This window comes from Chiloscyllium plagiosum, unplaced genomic scaffold (assembly GCF_037043375.1).
Source record: "Chiloscyllium plagiosum isolate Xiang-an unplaced genomic scaffold, Cpla_swu_hap1 HiC_scaffold_18, whole genome shotgun sequence".
In the NCBI taxonomy this organism is placed as follows: domain Eukaryota; kingdom Metazoa; phylum Chordata; class Chondrichthyes; order Orectolobiformes; family Hemiscylliidae; genus Chiloscyllium; species Chiloscyllium plagiosum.
The window spans coordinates 104,527,783-104,552,082 of NW_028270156.1; positions in this window are offsets into that span (position 1 = coordinate 104,527,783).

Below are 24,300 nucleotides of genomic sequence, written 5' to 3' on the forward strand. Positions count from 1 at the left end.
CTTACTTTTCCAAGCCACAAACTGCCTGTGAACCATCCCTGCTGTTTTCTGACAGCAATATGCCGTGAATCCACGCACAATGTGTTGTCCTATCAAAGGTCAATGAACACATCCCCGCTGTATTCCCATAGTAAGGGCTTGTTTGCCAAACCTGCTCTTTGCCCCAGAAAATGACCTGTATCTCAATTATCACCCTTTCCCAACCAATAACCTGCGACAGCATTCTCATTTTACTCCCCAGCACCTGCCTCGCAACCCATCTCTGCCACGTTCCTATGGCAACGGCCTGTGAATTCATCCCCACTCTGTCCCCCTAGCAACAGCCTGTGGGTCCAACCGCTCTGTATTCTCTTGGCAAATGACAGTGAACGCATTCCCACTCTGATCTCTTACCCTCGCCCTATGAACACATTCCCACTCTGTTCACATCGTATTAGCCTGTGTCACTATTCCAGCTGCGTTCACCTAGCAATTGCCTGTGAACCCATCACGACGGAAGAAAACATAAGCGTGAGGAATTTCGGAGAGAAGAAGATTGGGAGATAGAGAGAGGGCAAGACGCAGGTTGAGTAATGGAGAATTGGGCAGAGGTGAGAACCAGGACAGAGTGAAATAAACCCAACAGCTTAGCAGCACACCCTGGTCCCCTCCCCTTCCCTGTGGATCAGGACTTGGGGCTGAGTCTGTCTCTTTCCAGCTCAGCTACTTCAACACAAAGACACACAACAATATTGTTCACTCTGCTGCTCAGTGCTTTTTATTGAACATTTCTATTGTGTCCAAATTATAGTATCGGACAGCGTCAGTGGGATTATACCTTTTCTCACTGTCTCCGGAGTCGTGAGAAACATTGAATTGTATCCCTGTAACCCCCCGAGTGGAAAAAGTTCGACAAACCAGCACTACTCCCCTTTTTGAACAAGGGAACCACATTTGCTATCCTCCAGTCTTCTGGCACTACTCCTGTAGACAAAGAGGACATAAAAATCAAGGCCAATGTAGAGCTAAGAGCAGCAAGGAGGGGACATGAAAGGTCCTTAGTCGGTAGGATTAGGGAAAACCCTAAGGCTTTCTATAGGTATGTTAGGAATAAAAGAATGACTAGGGTAGGAATAGGTCCAGTCAAGGATAGTAGTGGGAAGTTGCGTGTGGAGGCGGAAGAGATTGGGGAGACACTGAATGAATACTTTTATTCAGTATTTACTCAGGAACAGGGCATTGTCGTCGATGTGAATACTGAGTCACAAATAAGTAGAATCGATGGCTTTGAGGTATGTAGAGAAGAGGTGTTGGAAATCCTGGAAAAGGTGAAAATAGATAAGTCCCCTGAGCCTGATGGCATTTATCCTAGGATTCTCTGGGAGGCAAGGGAGGAGATTGCAGAGCCATTGGCCTTGATTTTTATGTCCTCTTTGTCTACAGGAGTAGTGCCAGAAGACTGGAGGATAGCAAATGTGGTTCCCTTGTTCAAAAAGGGGAGTAGGGATAACCCTAGTAACTATAGGCCGGTGAGTCTCACTTCTGTTGTGGGCAAAGTCTTAGAGAGAATTGTAAGGGATAGGATTTATGCACATCTGGATAGGAATAATGTGATCAAGGATAGTCAGCATGGTTTTGTGAAGGGCAGGTCATGCCTCACAAACCTTATTGAATTCTTTGAAAAGGTGACGAAGGAGGTTGATGAGGGGAAAGCGGTAGATGTGGTATATATGGATTTTAGTAAGGCGTTTGATAAGGTTCCCCATGGTAGGCTACTGCAGAAAATACGGAGATATGGCATTGAGGGTGAGTTGGAGGTTTGGATTAGGAATTGGCTGGATGGAAGAAGACAGAAGGTAGTAGTTGATGGCAAAGTTTCTTCATGGAGTGCCGTCACTAGCGGTGTTCTGCAAGGATCTGTTTTGGGACCATTGCTGTTTGTCATTTTTATAAATGACCTGGAAGAGGGGTTAGAAGGTTGGGTGAGCAAGTTTGCGGATGATACGAAAGTCGGAGGAGTTGTTGACAGTGAGGAAGGATGTGGCAGGTTACAGCAGGATATAGAGAAGCTGCAGAGCTGGGCAGAAAGGTGGCAAATGGAATTCAATGTAGCTAAGTGTGAGGTGATTCACTTTGGGAAGAATAACAAAAAGATGGGGTACTGGGCTAATGGTCGGATACTTGGTAGTGTGGATGAGCAGAGGGATCTTGGTGTCCATGTACACAGATCTCTGAAAGTTGCCACCCAGGTAAATAGTGCGGTGAGGAAGGCATATGGCGTACTGGCTTTTATTGGTAGAGGAATTGAGTTCCGGAGTCCTGAGGTCATGATGCAGTTGTATAAGACTCTGGTGCGGCCGCATCTGGAATATTGTGTGCAGTTTTGGTCGCCATACTATAGGAAGGATGTGGAGGCACTGGAACGGGTGCAGAGGAGGTTTACCAGGATGTTGCCTGGTATGGAAGGAAGATCGTATGAGGAAAGACTGAGACACTTGGGGCTGTTTTCATTAGAGAAAAGAAGGTTTAGGGGTGACTTGATTGAGGTGTACAAGATGATTAGGGGGTTAGATAGGGTTGACAGTGTGAACCTTTTCCCGCATATGGAGTCGGGTATTACAAGGGGGCATAGCTTTAAATTAAGGGGGGGTAGATATAGGACTGAAGTTAGGGGTAGGTTCTTCACTCAGCGAGTCGTACGTTCATGGAATGCCCTGCCAGTAGCAGTGGTGGACTCTCCCTCTTTATGGGCATTTAAGCGGGCATTGGATAGGTATATGGAGGATAGTGGGTTAGTATAGGTTAGGTGGGCTTGGATCGGCGCAACATCGAGGGCCAAAAGGCCTGTACTGCGCTGTATTCTTCTATGTTCTATGTTCTATGTTCTACTCTCAGTCTATTCCCACAGTGACAGGCTGCTTCATCGCTGAAATATTGAACTGAAAAGAGAAAATCCCGGATGGACTGATGTACGAGTGAATTTGATTGATTCATAAATTTGGGAAAAGGGATATTTCATCACATTCTTCAGCTGCTGTCTGAACTTAGTCTGTGTCACTGCATAAATCGCGGTGTTTGTGCAGCAACTGAGGAGCTGCAGCATGAAGCCCAATTCCTGGACAAACCTATTGATATACACATCGGTATCAATAATATTACCAATCCGGAACCATGTAGAATACACCATTAACGTTGACCATAACAGGATGAAATTGGCCGAGATTACGAAGAGTAAAATGATGGATTTTTTTCGATTTCTCATTTCTGTGTCAGACTGAGCGTCTCCATTGGTGTAAGCCCGGAGTCTCCTGCGGGATCTGCTGGTCACTAAAATATGTCTGACAGTGAAAACATTCAGCAGCAGAATCAGGAGAAATGCGAGTATTGGGGTTAGAATGTGATGGACGCACTCGATTGTGACCCAGACACGGGATAAATAAACAGCGCTTGTGGCTGCACAAAACAAGGGCACGTTCCACAGTCGATACACAGCTCTGAGCATAAAATACCAGAAAATGTTCTTTAAACAGCTCAGCACAGTCAGTGTTCCTAGAACCACAGCCGCCGTTTTCTCACTGCAGTATTTATGTTTCAGCTCATGGCAACAGATGGCCACAAACCGATCAAAGGTGAAAGTGACAGTGTACCAGACAGAACAGTCAGTGGCCGCATGAAGCAGGACGGCGTGAATATTACACACGGGGACGGAGTACAGGAAATAAAACTGTTCCCGATAAACAATGGGAATGTGTCTCAATATCAGGTCGAGGATAATGACCAGTAGATCTGCCACTGCCATGGCTCCCAGGTAACGTCTGACACATGGAGACAATCCACAATCTTTGCAAAGCAGGACGTAGATCGTCACTACGTTAACTGTTAGGAAGGACAACAAACACATTATGCATCATCCTGGAGGCAAATTGGCCAGTTTTATTGAGGAGCCAGTGAGGTTTTCAAACGTGTCATTGTGTTCAGATATGATTAAAATAATTGGAGCTGAAATAACAAACGACAAGTTTTGAATTAATGAGAAAAACGTCATGAAAGCGCAGAAAACCTCCCACCGAAAACACACAGAGAGGCAGCCAGAAGGACAGATGGTTCCTACAAGATTTCCATACACTCGATAACTCGACAGCAAATATCGGTCACTCCTTTACAGTTCCCAGTACAGAGGGTAAACGCTTTGCTGTCCTGAATGATTCCCTCCCAATTTCTTGAAGACAAATGGAAGTTGGAAATTCTCTCTTTTCGTCTCAATTGTGATCGATCCTGTGTTTTGAAGAAATGTTAACGTCGGTAAAACGTATTCACCCTTTTAACTGCCTGACGGGACTTTGGAACAGTGTCTCGTTCTCCATTCAACTGGATTTTTTTCCCTCGGCATCTTACCTTTTGCTTAATTCGCTGACATCCGGCCTTTCACAAAGAATGTCAGAGATAGAATGTTCTGGTGAAATGCATTTGTGTAACGTTGAGTTCAGAATATTCTGGAATTGTCAGTTAGGTACAGAATGTTTCAGGGAATGTCAGTCACAGAACTTTGTTCTGGGAATGTCAGTTTTAAAATGTTGTGTATAGAATCTTCCAGTGAATGTCAGTTATATCATGTTCTGGAGAATGATGTATAGAACTTTTCACGGAATGTCGGTTACACAACGTTTTGGTGTCATAAATACCTACATCACAAAGGCCCTTCTGTCCATTGGGTTTGGTGAGACCCACTCATCCTCACCGTAAGAATGTCTCGCCAAACTCAACTCAACTGGCACTTTGCAACAAAAACAATATGATTAAGATGATATCTCAATCATTTAATGTAAGTTGCTCTTTGATGATCACACCGATGCCAACCCTTATTCTGAGATCTCCCCCAATTCTTTTTTAGTTCTGCCTAACACTCCCAGCTGTAAATTTCAGTGCTCAATATCTCTGACTCTGTCGCCATGTCTCTCTCATGAAAGTAAATCATATCAATTTACTTCAATGTGAGCTGTGAATACGTCAGTCTGTATCGAGAAGACGAAACACATTTAGACAGAGTGCGTTTCATTCAATTTTTATCCCATTATTCCCTGTTCCACTGCCAAGTTTATTCTTCATATTGACCCGTTCACGAATCAACCTGACACCATCATACCCACAAAATCAATGAAGACACATCACCATCCCGGGTTATACGATGTCCCAGCGGCATGACAGACCAAGCAGTGATTGGGGCACCGTGGGACACAGTTAGGGAATGACTTAGCATGGATTTCCCCAAAACTGATTCCAGATCCTGGAAACCTCACGGGAGTAAGTCAAATACGATCAAGCAAATCTCCAAGTGATGCAGATCCACTGCCCTCCACACCACCCTTTGGTGATAACTCAGTTCCTCTCGATGTTGAAAACAAATCGGAGGAAGAACTGATGGTGACTAGAACACAGAATGTACTCTGGGTGTGGAACTTCAATGTCCAACGCCAAAAGTGTCTCCACTGACGGAGCCGGGTGTGACCTCAAACATACAGCAGCCAGACTGTGGGAAATGATGGGAGAAACAAGATGACGGAAATATTGTCACCAGTTTGTCACAGGTGCATCTGTCCCTAAAATAATCTGTCGGAGCAGCCAGCACACAGTCCAGGCGGAGGACACGTCTCACTCTCGTATTCAAGAAATTGCCCACTGTGTAATGAGACACCAGCTCCTGTGAATTAGGACATACTTCAAAACGACCGAGCAAATGGAACCGGGCATTCATGTGACGTTGAGAACTATCAACAGCTGAAGCATCTATGCTCTTTCTCCCTCATAAAGTCAGAAATGGGCTCTGCGCTGATGGTTCCAATATTTTCAGCACCATTCACAACTACACCGATACTGAAGCAGGCCATTCAGTCCATCAAGAATTTTAAACAGGAATAGAACGAAGCCATTGAGCCATTAGAGGCTGTTACTCAGCAACTGGAGCAAATCTTTTAATCTTTCATGCATCTTACACAGGAAATTGAAGGAAATATTCAGCTTTTCAAAGCTGCTGCACAGGAATACGGGGAGAATTGACGACTGAGCCGGTAGCAGGGATAAATTATGGATAAATCAGCATTTGTCGATTTAACACAAATTAACGACTGCAGTGACACAGTTACCAATGCTGGGGCATCAACTATTTGCAACCAATATCAACGTTTTAAGCAAAAGGAACAAATGCATTCGAGCTAAGATAGGCAAGAACTTAAGTTATTAAGAGGAAGCGAATAATCTTTAATTGAGTAAGCAATGAACAACAATGTGGCAGCTGGAATATCACGTGTATAAAGGTCAATCTGTGACTTTTACAGGAATAATAACAGGCTGCATTTTATGTAAATAAAGGTAATTTACACGACTTAGTGATACAGTGTGTACTAGAGGGTTTACTCTGACCCGTTCAGACAAAAGACGTATTGGTCCATTTCACTGATGGCCAGCTCCCTAATGTTCCCAGTGGATCAATTGCTCTCAGTACACACAGGATATTTTGAAGGGGCTGTTTGGCGGTTGGGAATATAAAGTGGAGAGTGTATTAAGCCGTGAAACAAGGGGACGTGCTTTATCTGAGTGGTCATCCTTTCGTTCTACGTAGAGATCCAAAGACAATGGGAATGGCTGACTGCTTTGAATGAAGAGGTTGTTGGTGCTGCGAGGGCAGTGGGTATTCACCAACATGATGAACTGCGCATGTGCACACTGCAACATTAATCCAGTCAGAGACATACGGTCCAATCGCAAGAATGAATGAAGAAAGGCATTGGCAGATCAGCTGAAATGGTTATTTATTTCAGCACAGAACACTGAGTAGGTTAAGCCCTGCTTGTTCCAACCTCGCAATCTGCCCAGTGCAGAAAACTGCAGATCACGTCACTTCATTGATCTGTAAACCCATATTAAATGCCTATTCATCCCTGGGAGCTATGCAGACGACAGTGTACTGATTATCACCCCGAAATAAATACCTCTCCAGCACGGGGAGCTATTCAGACCACAGCAGTGCGTTTTTCTATAAAGCCGGACGAAATGTCTGTGCAGTTGGGGCAACTGTGCAGATCACAGAAGTGCGTTTATCTAGAAACCCAGACTGGATATGCGTCCAGTACGAGGACCTATGCAGACCACAGCAGCATAATGATCTCTAAAGCCAACTAGATAACCTGAATTCGATATCTCTACAGCACCGGGAGCTATTCAAACCACGGCAGTACAACTGCTTCCAGGCAACTCTGGGTGAAGCACTTTGGAAGAGGTTAACATGAATTTTATTTCACTTTCTGTATGGTTTTTGATGTACTCTTCGATATAAAAATGCGAATGGATTATAAAGTCCTGACATAAAGCCAGTGGCAGCATACGGGTCAGCAATGGGCTTGTCAATCTCCTTCTGATAATATCTCATGAAGTCTCGAATGTCATTCTGTGAAGAAGTAAACAGTTGTGGAACGTCCTAAAGAAGGTGGCAGAATGGCATTTTCCAGCCAGAACTCCTCCGCTCAACTCGATATTTGTGTGTCTCTTTTTGTCTGCTTTCTGGCATGTGTTCTCTTCCCAAACTTTTAACCTTCTGAATTACTCCGATGGGAATGACAAAGGTGAGTTCCACACCAGAGGTTGGTAAGGGGAGGTCATATTTCGAGATATAAAATATAGTGTGGCCTGGAGATTGGGCTTTGGGGGTAGGGCCTGGTCCAGTCTGGAAACTGGGGACGGTGCAGTCTGGTGATTGGGAACAGTGCAAATAGGAGTCTGGGCACATTCTGGTCGGGAAACCGGGCACGGTGCAGTCTGGAGACTTGGCCGTTAAGTTCTGGAGACGAGGTAATGTGCGGCCTGGAGACTCGGCACTGTGTATCTGGAGACTGTGCCAGTGTAGCACGGAGACTGGGCCTGCTGCGGCTTGGAGACGAGGTCTTGCCTGAATTTAAAACATTTCATTTTGGACCAGTCCTATACTTTTCCAGAATAATTTCAACTCACAGAATTACGGTCACTGGTCCCAAAGTGTTCTGACTCTAATAGCTCCACAACATGCCCTGCTGTATTTCCCAAGAGGAAATACATTTGAGGTCTCGATCAGATCAGCCATGACATTACTGAATGGCAAGGCAGGCATGATGGATTGAACATCGGCATAAACCTGTGAGTTTATTGCGCTGCGTGAGTCTGGATTAGTGCGGTGTGGAGACTGGACCCGTGTGGTTTGTAGAATACACCGAGGTGTGGTCTGGAGACTGGGACTAGTACGGTCTGGAGACTGGACCCAGTGCGGCTTGGAGCCTGTGTTTGGTGCGGTTTGGAGAATGGGCTCTGGTGCCGTCTGGAGACTGGGCCTGGTGCGTTCTGGAGACTCATGGCTGGCACACACTGGCGTGTAAGGAACTGTATTCGTTTCCGTTCTTTATGTCTTTTTATTTTTATTCTTCTGCCGGACTTTAATTTATTATGCTTTCCATTTTGTACGCAATACTTAAGAATCTGTATTTTGATTTCTTGTACCTAAGATAGCTCCATCAGCGAAGACATTGAAAACTTGTCACTACATTCATTGGAGTGTACGTGACAATGAAGCCAATTCAATTCAAACGTGTGACAGTCACTCTCTTTGATGTCTTTTCCAAACAAACCTGCTGCTTCAGCAGTAGCATGGTGCGGCAGCAGAGAGTAGTATTAGATCTGTTTAATTACAATATGGAGAGACAGACCGGAGAGACTGAGTAATAGAGGATGAGGAGGAACATTTTGATTTCTATTGCAATGGATTCACTCTCAAAACAACAGAAACATAAATGCTCCGAAACGTAGATGCAGAGATACACATACCCATACACTAAAGCACTCACAGAATGACACAGGTGAAGAGAGAGAGAAACACAGACATACAGACACACACGCGCGCGCACACACTCACGCAGCGCAATAAACTCACAGGTTTATGCCGATGTTCAATCCATCATGCCTGCCTTGCCATTCAATAATGTCATGGCTGATCTGATCGAGACCTCAAATGTATTTCCTCTTGGGAAATACAGCAGGGCATGTTGTGGAGCTATTAGAGTCAGAACACTTTGGGACCAGTGACCGTAATTCTGTGAGTTGAAATTATTCTGGAAAAGTATAGGACTGGTCCAAAATGAAATGTTTTAAATTCAGGCAAGACCCATGTTAATGGTATTAGGTAGGTACTTTCCAAAGATTGTGAGAAGTTGTTGGCAGTAAAGGGACGTCTGCCAAGTGGGGGCTTTTCAAAATCGAGATAATGAGAGTTCAGGGACAGCATGCCCCTGTTAGTGTGTAGGGCCATGCCAGCAGGAGTAGGGATTAGGATATGGCAGAGGATTTTGAGAAACTTGTCAAGAAGAAAGAAGGAGGATCTTGTCAAGAAGAGGCTGCGGGGATGCAGGGAATCCTTTGAGCGTACAATGTGTGGGAGAAGTCTTACCAGGGAAATCAGGAGGGCAAAAAGGGGACATGAGATAACTTTCGATGATAAGGTTAAGGAGAATCGAAAGAGATCGTACAAGTATATTAACGGAAAAGGAAAAACTAGAGAGAGGGTGGGGCCCCTTAAAATCAGGAAGTCATCTCTTTGTGGACCCACAGGAGATGAATTAGGTTTTTTTTTCTGTTTACTGTCATCTGTACTCACTTAAGGACATGAAACGTTTACAAGTCGCCACATTAGACGCCACCTTATGTACAAAGTTCCCCTCTCCCTCAAGGTATGGAATCTTGGTACAATGCAGAAAAATAAAGAAACTAAATTTCAAAGGGAAAACATTACAGTCCGTCCTATAAAAGTGGAAGAACTAAAAAAATACAATTAACAGTTTAACAACACACTCCATAAGCGCCTGGCCATGCTGGGGTCACACTTCCCACCTGGACTCGAACTTCCCACTCTGATGCCTTACACACTGTTCCTGCTGGATGCATGACATTCTACAAAAATATATCGCTTTAATATTTAATGGGGAATCGAGGGACGTGGAATCGCGGGGAATGCAGGGAAATAAATCCATGTAGTGACGGTTTGAAAGGAGGCCACATTACAGAAGAGGGACTGTTAGAGGAATTAAAATGTATAATCGTAGATAAATACCCAGGACCTGTTCAAGTGTATCACAGATCATTGCAGGAATCTGGGGAATACATTTCGCGGACTTTAGCTAAGGTATTTGCATAATTCTTCAATGTTCTGAGGCAGGGTCACTAGATCCGATACATTAACTCTGGTTTATTGCACTGATGCTGCCACAACTGCTGAGATTTTCCAGCTACTTCTGTTTTTGTGACTGATTTACAGCAGCTGCAGTTCTTTGGAACCTTTTTGTATGAATGACAGCCATGGGTGTGGTGCTGGAGAACTGTAAGACAGTTAATGTTGTGACATTATTGCTAAAACAAAATGCTGCAAGGAAAAGCCAGCGAACTTCAGACCGGTGGGCATGATGTCAGGGTGAGTAAATGTTCGGAGTAGATTCTGACAGAATTGATCTCCATGCATTTAGAAAGGCAATGACTAATCTTGGTTAGTCAGTGTGGTTTTGTGAATGGGAAATTCTGTTTCACAATCTTGAATAAAGTTTTTGAAGAGGAGATCAAGAAGATAGATGAAATTAAAGCACCTACATTTCCTCCGTGTAAATTAGTGAGGCCCAACAAGGTTCCATAAGGGAGCTTGGTGGTAACAGGGGATCAGAGAGAGCTGACCAAATAGATCAATGGTGATTTGACAGTAGGTGACAGAGAGTGCTGGGAGAGATTTGCTGTGATCAGCAGTATGCAACAAGGTCCAGTGCTGGGTCCACTGTTGCTCGATATTTTGAAAAATGATTTGAATGAGAATAGACAAAACATGGATAGTAAATTTGCAAACCACGCCACAATTGCTGGTATAATGGATGGTGAAAAAGGTAATTTGAAATGAAAATCTCAACTGGGCCAATAGGACCAGAATTTGCAGTTGGAGCTTCATGCAGTTCAATTAGACAAATCAGGGCAGGAGTTACACAATGAAAGGTATGGCCTTGGGGACTGTTGTCAAACAGAGAAACCCAGGGCAGCAAGTACATAATTCCTTGAATGTGGAATTGCGGATCGACAGGGTGGTGTATAAGTCATTAGGTGCACTTATCTTCATCGGTCTGAGCACTGAATACAGGAGTTGGGGCATCATGTTTTGGCTGTACAAGAGAATGCGAAGGCCATATTTGGAGACCGGAGTACAATTCTTGTCGCCCTTCAATGGGAAGGATATCATAAACGGAAAAGGGTATAAAATATTTAAAAGGATGTGAGAGTGAGTCGAACATTTGAGGTAAAACCCACCTGGATAGACTAACATTTTTTTTTCTTTTACATAAAAGGCTGCCGATTATTTTACACAGATCATAAAATCAAAAGGGGTTTGGATAAAGTGAATAGCCAAGGTCTTTTGACCAGAGAAGAAGTGTCCAAAAACAAAGGACACAGGTTTAAGGTTAGAGAAGAGAGATGTAAAAGATATCTAAGAGTTATATGTTCTCAGACGTTGTTCAGTGTATATGTAATGAGCTGTCAGAGAAAGCGGAAAGGGGGGTCAATTACAACATATAAAAGACAATAAGATGGGAACATGAGTAGGAAAAGTTTAGATGGGTTTGTGCCAATCGCAGACAAAAACGATTAGTTCAGTTCAGGAAACCTGGTGAGCATGGACAAGTTGGGCCGAAGGTTCAGTTCGCACATCAAATGACTCTCAGACTCGGTGACTCTATAACTCATCTTCAATCACAAATTGTTTGTTACCATCAATTCGTTTCTAGGTCAAAAATCTTCTTCAAAGATTTAGCTCGTCTTACTTTGAAAAGAGAATTCCTAACATAATGTAAACCTGAGCAGTGGCATCATCAGAGTTATATTCAACCATAATCTGCAACTTTTTGCCAGAGATAATCCCTCAGACTACCATTACTATCAAGGTGGTCCATGGTTCAGTGACGAGTACAAGTGTACATGCCAGGGTAAGAACAATGTGTACCTGAACATGATGACGACCCATTAAAACTACCACACTTGACTGCTTACATTCCAGGCAGGAGGACTAACATCGGGTGGAGATGGTGGAATGATTGCAAGATCAATATATATCAGATCAGAGCTCTGCAGTTCTGCCACATCCAGCCAGAAATGGCAATGGCCGAATAAACAGCTTAATGAACTAAATGGATCCACAAATATCCCCATCCCAAATAAAGGAGTAGCCCTGCACATCAGTGGAAAAGACAAGGATGACGCCTCTGCACCATTCTCAGCCAGAAGTGTTGAGTAGATGATCCTCAAATTCGTAGATGATGCCCACATAATGACAAATGCCAGTCTTCAACCAATTCGATTCGCTGCACATAACATAAAGCAACAGCTGAACACAGTAGATACGAAAAAAGGCCATGGGCCCTGACATCATTCCTCCAATAGGACAGAAGACTCCAGATTCATTCGAGCTCTAACTCTGACATCTTCCTGGCAATGTGGAAAATTACTCAACAATGTACAGTCTCCTAAGTGGAGAACGATTACAATCTGACCAGTTAACACGTCGTCATTCCCATCCCGATAGTCAAATGGGTGGGATTTCTTTTTGACACATCTGTGAAGCAGCACCGAAATAACCTACTCAGTGTGGTTTCCGATAGGTCACCATGTGGAGAAAGTGCTGTTTTGGAAATATCACTGGATCACTCATCCAGACCAGACAAATTCCCTGGCACATGGTGGAGGTTAAAAAGATTTAATAAAACATCGAGATCTCAAATCTTTCTTCTATAATGAAGCCTTGAAGCCAATGTTGATTACAAACACCAAATTGTTTCGCTAATGTCCTTTCAGGAATCAAGTCTCCCCTTCTTTCCTGGTCTGGTCTAAAAGTGACCCCAGACACAGAGACAAATGTGAAACTCATCAATGGTCTCTGAAACTGCCAACAAACAAATCAATTGCATCAAAGTTCTTCGATGTCTCAAAGGTTAAACCCGGACAGATCTCCCAAGACAAAACTCCCGTATCGGAAAATGGAACTTGAAACACAGTCCTGTCGATCCTGCAGAGACTTCCTTCCTAACATCTGAGAGCTTGTGACAACATTTGCAGAGATTTCCGACAAACTGCAAAGAAACATCAGAAAATCATGAGGCCACACGTTACATTGCGCTTCCACCATTCTAGTTCATGTGAGAACATCTCTTCAATGCAATTTACCCACACAATGTGCATCTACATTACTATGATGAACCGTCATAAAAATATAAATTAGAAACTCCTTTACCCCTTCATGACCCATTCAGTTTTCCACCAAATTCCAATCTTGATGGCTGACGCTCTATCTCCACACCATGCTTCTGCTCTCTCCATACAGCCTTATATGAGAGAGAACTCCCCAGGTTCACCAGCCTCTGAGTGCAGACATTTATTCTCATGTAAATGCAGTGGCCTGTCTGAACCTCACAATGTTACCCCTTGTTTTAGACATCCCAGTGCAGGGCAATTATCTTCCCGGCTTCCAATTTGTCTCACTCTGTCAAAGTTTTATATACTTCACTGACGTTTCCACTCATTTTCCTAAACCCTATGGAATAAATGCCCAATCCGACCCAATCTCTGCTCCCACAACAAGCCTGTCATCCCAAAGATTAGTATGGTCATCCTTCGCTGCACTCCCTCAATGTCAGCTTTGTCCTTTATTAGGTAAGGATATCAAAACTGCACAAAATACTGCACAACATTCGAGATCAGGTCTCACCAAGTCCTGCACAACTGTAGTAAGACGTTCTTACTCCTGTACTGAACTCCTCATGAAATTTTTATCAACATACCATTTAACTTCCAAACTGCTTTCTGCTCCTGCAGTTTTGCTTTCACTGACTGGTGTACAAGGAGAGCCAGATACGTTTCACTGTTGTAATTACCCACTTGTTGCGTCTGTGTACACTTGTCAGCGTGCCAATGCCATTCCCAGTTTTGACATCTGGCTTCAGAGCTCACTCTCCTTCGTGGACCTCAGAGGTCTGCGCAGAAGCAAACAGAGGAAGATCATGTTTCAAAAAATTTCATTTCAAATGGTAGGCTACCGTTCTATTGTCCCCAACAAAGTGCACAACGTCACATGTACCCCCATTGCTCTTCAATTACCGCGTATTTGACCATTCAGTCTACTTGTCTCAATCAACTTGGAAGTTTTTCACATTCTCCTCACCCACTAACATTCCGACATCGGTTAGTGTCATCAGCAGGCTTGGTAATATTGCAACTGATTCCCTCAATCAAATGTTTGTGATGTATTGCGAGTAGCTGAGTCCCAAGGATATTTCACGATACTTCCACTCCAAAAAATGATCCTATTAATCCAAGGCACTGTTTCCTGTCGGATCTGTCATTCTAAAACCGTGTTCATGCATTCGCCCTATTCCCACAATAGGGCGAATTTTCACCCTAGGATTGGGACTTTATCAAAAATCTTCCTGAAACGGCAAATGTACTGCGTCCATTTTTTTTCTCAAACCTATACTGGACAGTCAGTTTCTCAAAGAAGATTCCCATTTCATAAATCTATGTTAACGTTCTCTATACCCATTACTTGTCAAACCAACAGTTTACCCCGAATCATTGATTTATTAAATTTCATCTATTCCCTTTTTTTTCTCTCCAGGTTTAGGCTTCCTAGTCTTGCAGAGATTTGTTTATCCCTTTGTTTTCTTCTGTGAAGGCTGAAATGAAGTATTTTCTCCATAGTTCTGCCATTTACCGGTCTTGCGTTCAGCATTTCTGGCTTCAGACTGTAACGAATGTGCATTTGTCTTCTCTTACTTTTCCCAGTTACATTACTGTAGCTACGATCACAATTTACTCTTGTAACCCTTGTTATTGACGTCTCCAGAAACCCATCAATTCACATGTTAAACCTTTCAATAATTGACCTTCCACAACGGTACAATCACAAAAGCATATACTCTGTACTGTTAGAAATACAGCACGGTCTATATTAGCCCCCCTTTCGGACACGACGTTCGTGGCCTGACACTTCAGGTGATCGTCCAATTACTTCTTAATTGAGGTTAATTGACAACTCCACTCTCAGGAAAATCGTGGCGAATCTCCTCCTGCACCCCCTCCAATGCAATGACAACCTTCCTGCAATGTGGCTTCCAGAACTGAACACAGTATCCCATCTTGACTATAATGTGGCTTCCAGAACTGAACACAGTATCCCATCTTGCCGTTGCAAAGTCATGTAGAGCTCTTATAATATAGGTCTCGATCAATAGGGGCAATATCGATTGTCTATAATGCCGTCTGAACTCGACTATTAACATGTCGAGTCACATTCGGGTATCTGTGGAGAAGCAGCCTCTGAGCTTCATAGTGTGCTGCACTTCATTGAGTACTCACCTGTCTGGTTCCTTCTTCCAAAGTGCATCACCTCATATTTATGAGGGTTATATTTCATCTAAGAATAAAGAACAAAGAACAAAGAAAATGTACAGTCCAGGAACAAGCCTGAGCCGATCCAAATGTACTGTCTAAACCTGTCGGTCAACCCCTAAGCATATGCATCCCTCTGCTCCCCACCTACTCATGCATCTACTCAGACGCAACTTAAATGAATCTAACGAGCCTGCTTCTCCCACCTATGCTGGCAACGCCTACCGCCCTCTATGTGAAGTACTTGCTGCGTGTATCTGCCTTAAGCTTTCCACCTCTTACCTTGAAAGCGTGACCTCTGGTTATTGAATCCTTCACCCTGGGAAAAAAACTTGTCTCTATCTTCTCGATCTTCCCTGACTATAGGTTTCCCCCAATCTCCTTTTTTTCAAACGAATACAAACCTAACCTACTCAACCTCTCTTCATAGCTAGCACCTTCCATATCATTGATCTGCCCATCTAGACATTCCATCTATATCTTCCCGCAACAGAAGACCTTCCTCCTCACTATAAAATAGATATTTACTCATCACACTCAACCTTCTTCCTTCCACATTGACATCCACATCATTTATGAACATCACAAATAATAAGGGAAATAACACTGATCCCGATGGTGCACATGGGGAAACTGGACTCCAGTCAGAGTAACAGCATTCTACGACCACCCTCTGTCCCTTGCCACTGAGACGATTTTGCACATAAGTTGCAATGTTACCCTTGATGCCATGAGATTTTACTTTATGTGTTAATGTCCCCCGTGAGGCTTTGTCAAAGGAGTTGTTGAGAAATCAAACAAATGAATACTTTGAAAATTTTCAGTAAAATTCATTAGGCATGATTTCCCTCTCATAAAGCAATGTTGACTATCCCTGATCAAACATTGCTTCTCTAAATGGAGATCAATTTTCTCCTTCCGTATTATCGCTAACAGTTTCCCTAACACTGCCGTGATACTCATTCATGCAGAGTTCCCTGGTCTATCTGCATCAGCTTTCCTGTAAAATGGAACAACCTCGGTCCTCTGGCGTGTGTCCTCTGACCAGGTGTACATAAACATACCGGTCAGGGCCTTTCCTCCTTTGTTTCCAACAGCAGTCTTGGATAAAACTCATCGGGACCATTTAACTAATTTTATCCCAGTCAAAACCATCAAATACCGCTCACATCTTACATCAATCTGTTCAACATCTTCACAGTCCATCTTCTTGAATTCTGTCCCTGCATCCTCTTTCTCCTGAATTAAACATATGCGAAGCTTTCATGTAACGATCTATCAATGTTCTCCTGCTTCATATTCTGAGTGTCCTCTTGGTTTCTAAAATGTTGAAGTGTTCCTGGTAATATAATTTTGCTTGATGTCATTGCGGAATATCTTGGGATTCTACCTAATCTTGTATGCTCACACTTCTCCAGGTTGCTGTGTTATTCAGTTCTCTCTGTGTGAATTTTCGCGGTTTCATTAAGATTAGTTCTCAATTATTTCAACTCGAGGGAACACAGGCCGTAATCCCTCATCAGACAAATTTCTGATGGATTAACCTGTAGAATATCCATTCAATATATATGGTTGGTGTGCTTTCCTTAGACAAGGACACCAAAATTATACAGAATACTCCAGGTACAGTCTTCCCAATACTCGATGCGAGTGATGCAAGACGTATTTATTTTTAGTAGAAGTAAATTACTGTAGACACTGGAATCTGAACTGAAAACAATAAATGCTGGAGATCACAGTGACGTGGTCTCTGAAGAGCTTAATGATACCATCAGGAAAGTTATTTGGAGAGGCATATCTCAACATTGATTTTATTTCGCCACAACTTACCCGTTCTTCTCAAGTGCCATGCTGTTGTTTTCATCAGATCTACCATTATGCCGCTGGAGTAGGGAAGGACAATGAAATGTTAACGATGCTGTGCATTCCCCAAGACAATTGAAACGGCCCTCACCTGCGTTGGAACATTACAGCAGCCTGGCAAAGTGTTGTTGCTGCTGTAAAGGATCTTAGTGAGTTCGCATCTCCAGTCGTGTTTACGGATTGAATCTCCTCACTGAGGGAATGTTATTGGAATTAACTCAGAGATTTCCCCTCAACTGACTTCTGCAAGGAAGATGCTCTTCATAGAAATTCAGGCCATTTGGCTCATCAACTCCACACTAATTGTCCGAACACCAAACTATCCCAAATCCCAATCTCTGTAAACCTGCATTTGCCATGACTAATGCACTTGGCCTGCACATCCCCGAATATTATAGCTAATTCAGTTTTCCCAGTCCAATTATTCTGCACATCTTGGTACTGTGGGACAAAACTGGAGCGCCCCGCAGAAACACGAGCAAACACGGGGGTGATATGCCAACTCCACACAGACAATCACCTGAGATTGGAATTGTACCCGGGTCCCTGGTGCTGTGAAGCAGCAGTGCTAACCACTGAGCGAAATACCCAATTTGCTTGCCTAATGAAGCAGTAGCACAGACTTGTTACTGCCAATTTTGGCCTGGAGAACTTTCTCATATGAGATGAATGTGATAATAAATACACTATAAAAACATAGTGTGGCTTCTGACTCACTGAAGTTTATATGTTGTGCCTTAGCGTAGATCACTTTGCGAAAAACAGATTACATTTTGTTTTGTTCAATTTAAACAGGATGCAGTGTGACACGTTATCAGCATAAATGGCAGCAAAGAGATTCGAGCACAAAACATTTTCCACACTGAAGCCAAAACCCAGCTCCACAGCCCAATCAGTGACTTTACCACAGTGACCAGAACTCACGAGCAGAATTTGAAGCCAGCTCGCGAGGACGTTACTACATCAGTAGTTGCAAAGAGAATTGAAACCACAGTGGCCTGAACTCACAAGCAGAATATAAACTCAGCTCGGGAGGACCTTGCTGCATCAGTGGTTGCAAAGGGAAGTTATACCAATGCGCCATCATTTTTATTCTCTGATAGGGACAAACCCAGTGAACAGGAATGGGAACACTGTACCCTTTAAAAGCAGAAATCACGTTCAGTCAATAGCTGTCTTCTTCCACACCATCAGGTTGGATCAACAACCTCAAAGAACAGAGATAATGAAGGGCTTTTGCCCGAAGCGTCCATTTTCCTGCTCAACGGATGCTGCCTGACCTGCTGCGCTTTTCCAGCATCACACTAATATTGACTCTGATCTCCAGTCTTCACTGCCCTACCAGACACAACAGCAACATGGTATTTGAGAGGAGTTTAAAGCTAGGAATGGTTAATGTGAAAAGGGCTGGAACCGTGGATCTAACTGTTGACTAAGCTGGCATTTTAACCAAATGAGCCACAGCATTGCTTTAACTTATATTGGAGGGAAGAGGAGGTTGATCCAAAACCGATTAGAATTTACAAGAATGTCAGATGGACTTGTTTCGAGGTTCAGCAACAGAGAGCAATTGCACAGCAATCCAGGAATCTGATCCAATTCTTGAACCTGGAACACAGTTAACACCAGAAGAAGATTATTTGACATTGTTACAACAGATGAGAAAGCGGCTGATTAGTTTGTGGATCCTGACATATAGTTTCAGGAAGAGGTCAATCAGAACTGTGGTTTACAAAAGAAGTTCAATCTCTTGTCAAGAGGAAGAGGAAAGCTTACGGTAAGATGATACGTGATGGATCAATTAGGGCACTTGAGAGTTATAAGTTAACCTGGAAAGAACTAAAGAGAGAGATAAGAAGAGCAAGACGGATACATTCGAAGTCTTCGGCAGGTAGAAGCTAGGAAAATCAAAGTAATGAAAGAAAGACTAGAGTAGAATTAGGGCCAATCAAGGATAGTAGTGGATAGTTGTGTCTGGGGAGATAGGTGAAACACGAAAATAATATTTTCGTCAGTAATCCCACTGGAAAAAGACAATGATGCCGAGGAGAATACTGAGATACAAGCTATTATATACGATAGGGTTGCCGTTCAGAAGGAGGAGATGTTAGCAATTCTGGAAAGTGTAAAAGTTGGTGAGTCCCCTGAACCGGATGGGATTTATCCCAGGATTCTCTGGTAAGCTAGGGAGGCGATTGCAGATTCGCAAAGAGACTGAGTTTCGGAGTCACAAGGTCATGCTGCACCAGTACAAATGTCTGGTGCAGCAACACTTGAAATATCACGGACAGTTCTGGTCACCACGTTATCTGAAAGATGTGGAAGTTTTGTAAAGGATTCAGAGGAAATTTACTGGGATGTTGCCTGGTCTGGAGGGAAGGTATTGTGAGGAAAGACTGAGGGACTTGAGGCTGTTTTCGCTGGAGATAACAAGGTAGTGAGGTGACTTAATTCAGACAAACAAGATAATCATAGGGTCAGATAGGGTGAACAGTCAGAGCCTTTTTCCTTGGATGTTGATGGCTAGCACGAGGGGACATTGCTTTAAATTAAGGGTGACAGATATGGACAGATTTCAGAGTGAGCCTCTTTACTCAAGTAGTAATAGGGTTGTTGAACGAGCTGCCTGCAACAATGGTGGACTCGGCAAATTTGTGGGCATTTAAATTTTCATGAGATAAACATATGCATGAAAATGAAATAATGTAGATTAGAGGGGCTTCACATTCGTTGCACAGGTAATTGTAACATCGTGGGCTGAAGGACCTGTACTGTGGTGTAATGTTTTATGATCTATGTTGCACCTCTAGGAAATAAATCAAAACACATAACAGAGCGTGCTGCACCTGTATGTGTCCAACAACGGGATGAGACAATTCATTCTTCTTAATGCTGCAACACAAGTAATGGAAAATGCCACAAAGGTTAAGGTCATGTTGAGTCTGTTGCACAAGAATGGGTAAAGTACATGAGAGGGTTTGAGATATTTTAGGGGAACAAGACGAGGATTTTCAAAACATGTGTCTTATGTTTGGGAACAGGGGAAAACCAATCACTCCCTCGTTCCCATTGCAGGGATATAGGAAGAGACTGATCAATATCTCCAGCCTGTTAAAGAAGATTATGAGGAGAGAATTCAGCCCCTCGAAATGTTGCACTGCAGCAGCAAAATTCCAGAAGTCCACAAGTTTCTCATACAGCAACACGAGGAAAACATTCAGACATTTAATAGCTTGGTCAAGAGCAGAAGCAGGACATTTAACCCATTGAGACTACAATATAGGAACAGGAGGAACACATTTAGCCCATTTCCACTATTATGTAGGAACACCAGGAAGGACATGCAGAATATAGAGCATGTAAATCAGTAACAGTATGAGTCAATTCAGCACTCATGTGTCTTACACGTCAATCAAACGAGATCTTTTAAAGACTTGTGTCTGCTACACAGAAATTGAAAGGGAATGTCGTGATTATAGAAAGGGAAGAACTTAGAATAACCAGCTTCACCATGGACTGAAACGTGTTGAGTAAACTATTAGAATTGAAGGAAAATTGTTAGAATCTGTTAATAATGAACTTTCAAAGGGAGATTGTCAAAGTCAAACCACAATCGACCACAGTCAACATGACTTTGTGTTGGATAAATTGTGTTTCAATTGCTTGACTTAGTTTTTTTTCACATGTGACAAGCAAAGTAGGTAAAAGGGATCCTACAATATATAATATATCTGGATTTCCAGAAGGCATTGTAAAAGGTGCTTCGCAAAAGATTAATACGCAACACAAGAGCAGATGGTGTGCGGAAAACATTATTTGCTTGGAGAGAACATTAGCTAACCAATAAAAGCCATGGTAGGGAGGTGCCAGAGTGAGACTGGGTTGGACAAGATCAAAAATCACACGACATCAGTTTATGGTCAACGGTTTTATTTAAAAACGCTAACTTTCAGAGCCCTGCTCCATTATCAGGTGTTAGTGAGAGGGGAAAACCTGAGACAGAATTTATACTGAAAAGGTCAAAGGGTTATGCAACTCTTGTGCACGAATTGACCACATCTAAGATGGCTCTTAAATCTTTATAACTATAATGTATGTGCAGGTTTTGATTGATTAATATGTAAATCACAGAATTTCTTTGAAGTCACTGCTTGGAGACAACGTAAGATATTACCGATGTAAAGGAGGTAACACTTCCGGTCTGACAAAGTATTTTAGATGTAAGATTTTGTTTGGAGACTGTGTCTTAAACTGGAGTCAGATTGGCTGTATTTCCAAAGTAGGAATTTATAAAATACTACATTAACTGACTGTCTATAAATTGTGTGCTTTTTGAACAAAATAGAATGCATCTTTAAATACAAATCTGCAAACCCAAATTCATTATGCAAATATTTGTGCGGGTGTGCGGTGTGTGGAGGGGGCGGGGAGATCGCGAAACACTGTGAGTTTGTGTGTTTAAGGGGGAGAGTGAGAGTGTTTTTGTCCAAGTTAATACATAGACCAATACCACACATCCGTTTCCCCACCCACACTCACTCAGTGGTTTCAGAGCTTCCCCTCTCTGCAGACTCTGCTCCATTTGTTGTACATGTTGCAGACCCAGATGCTATAACTACAGTCCCCATGCTCCATCCAGAGTTGAGTCACCAAATCATCAGGTGTCCCTGAATATCTGAGGCAGCTCACAGCACAACCTGCCGCAAGCCATCCCGAATACCTCCACTAACTTTTCAATAACAAGAGGCAATCAGAGGCAACTCAGCTACATGTTAGACCCCTGCTTCATTACAATAATACTCGAGGAGTTTTAACATATTACTGACAGCACGACCAACTGAGAGGGACAAACACAGACGTTTCGTGGACAGGCACAGACCAAGTTTCAAAGACTTGAGTCAAAGCTGCTGAAATATCCCTGTCCAACATGGACCATTTTTGGGATAAACCGGGAGGTGAACAATAGCTGGACACACAAGTTCCTGTCCATGGATTTCCACACGTGGCACACTGGGAAGTGAACAGCAGCGCGACATCCACCCCCTTGTATATGAATCACCTCATGGGAATACGCCGGGAAGTGAACAACAGTCCGATACACAGTCTCCTGTCCATGGAACACACCATGGAACAAATCAAGAAATGAATGAGGGCCCGATACACTTACTCCTGTTCATGGGTCACAACATGGGACGCACTGGGAAATAAACAACAACACATCACACACACACCCTGTCCATGGAGCACTGCATGGGTCACTCTGGGAAATGAACAACAGCCTGACACACAGGTCCCTGTTTATGCAGCAGCACATGGGACACACGGGGCAGTGAACAACGCCTTCCACACACCTCCCCTTCCATGCAGCCCCAAACCGGACACAGTGGGAAGTAAACGAGAGTATAACATCTCGTACACACCCCTGCGTCCATCTCGTACACACCCTGAAGTTAACAATAGCACAACACACACTGGCCTCTCCAGAGCGAAAAAATACTGTCCAGCACAAAGCTTCGTCCATGGAGCATCACATGGGACACACTGGGAAGTGAATAAAAGCCAAGCCACATGCACAGCTGCTAAAGGAGCACCACGTGGGCATACCGGGAAGTGAACAACAGGCCAACACACGCACGCACACACACACACGCAATGCTGTCCAGGGAGCACAATATGGGACACACCAGGAATTGAACGAGAGAATGACACATACCTTGTTGTTCATGGAGCACTCGCTTGGAAACAGTGGGAAGTGAACAACAACCTAACACACATCCCGCGGTCCATGGAATGCCATATGTGACACACCGGATGTGAACAACAGCCCAACACACAATCCACTGCCCATAGAACACCACATGGGACATATTGGCAAGTGAACAGCAGTCCGACACTCATCTCCCTATACATGAAACAGCATATTGGACACACAAGAAGTGAACAATAGCACAACACCGACCCCACTCTCTGTGGACCACCACGTCGGACAGACCGGGAAAGAAACAAGATCCCATCACACATACCCCTGTCCATTGAGCACCACATGGGTCGCACCGGGAAGTGAACAACAGTTCGTCACACAGCCCACAATCCATGCAGCACCACATAGCACACACCAGGAAGTGAACATCAGTCAGATACACACCGCCTGTCCATGGAGCACCACATAGGAGTCAGCAGGAAATAAGCAACATCCCAGCACACAGGGAAGTGACGAACAGCGCGACACACAAAGCCCCTCCATGCAGCACCTCATGGGAAACACCAGGAACTGGGTAACAGCGTAGCAAATACACACCCGTCCATGGACATGGGACACACCGGGATGTGAACCAAAGCCCAGCATACCCGCCTGTGTCTATGGAGCATCACATAGTATGCACGGTTTGATAAACAATAGCCCAGCACAATCGACATTATCTTTGGAGCATCACATGGGATGCACTGGAAAGTGAAAAACACAACGTCACACAGCCCACTGCCCATGCAGCACCACATGGGACTCACCAGGAAGTGAACAACATCACGGTACACAGCTCTGTGCCCATGGAGCACTACTTGTGACACACAGGGAAGATAACACCAAGCCCACACGCACCACTGTCCGTGGAGTACAACATGGATCTCTGCAGAAAATGAATAAGAACACAGCATACACCTAACTGGTCATGATGAACCATTTGTGACACATCGGGCATGGAATAATAGCCGTATACACACTGCCCTGTCCATGGAGCTGTACATGGAATGCACTGGGATGTGAACAAGAGCCGACGTACACTCCGCCTTCTCCATGGAGCAACACATCAGGAAGTGAAGAACAGACCAACACAGACAGACCTGACCATGCAGCACCACCCTGGAATACATCGGGAAGTGATAAAGTGCACACCGCACACGACGCTGAACGCGAAGCATGACATGGGACATACCACAAAGTCAACAACATCCTAGCCCACAACCCCCTTTCAATGGAGC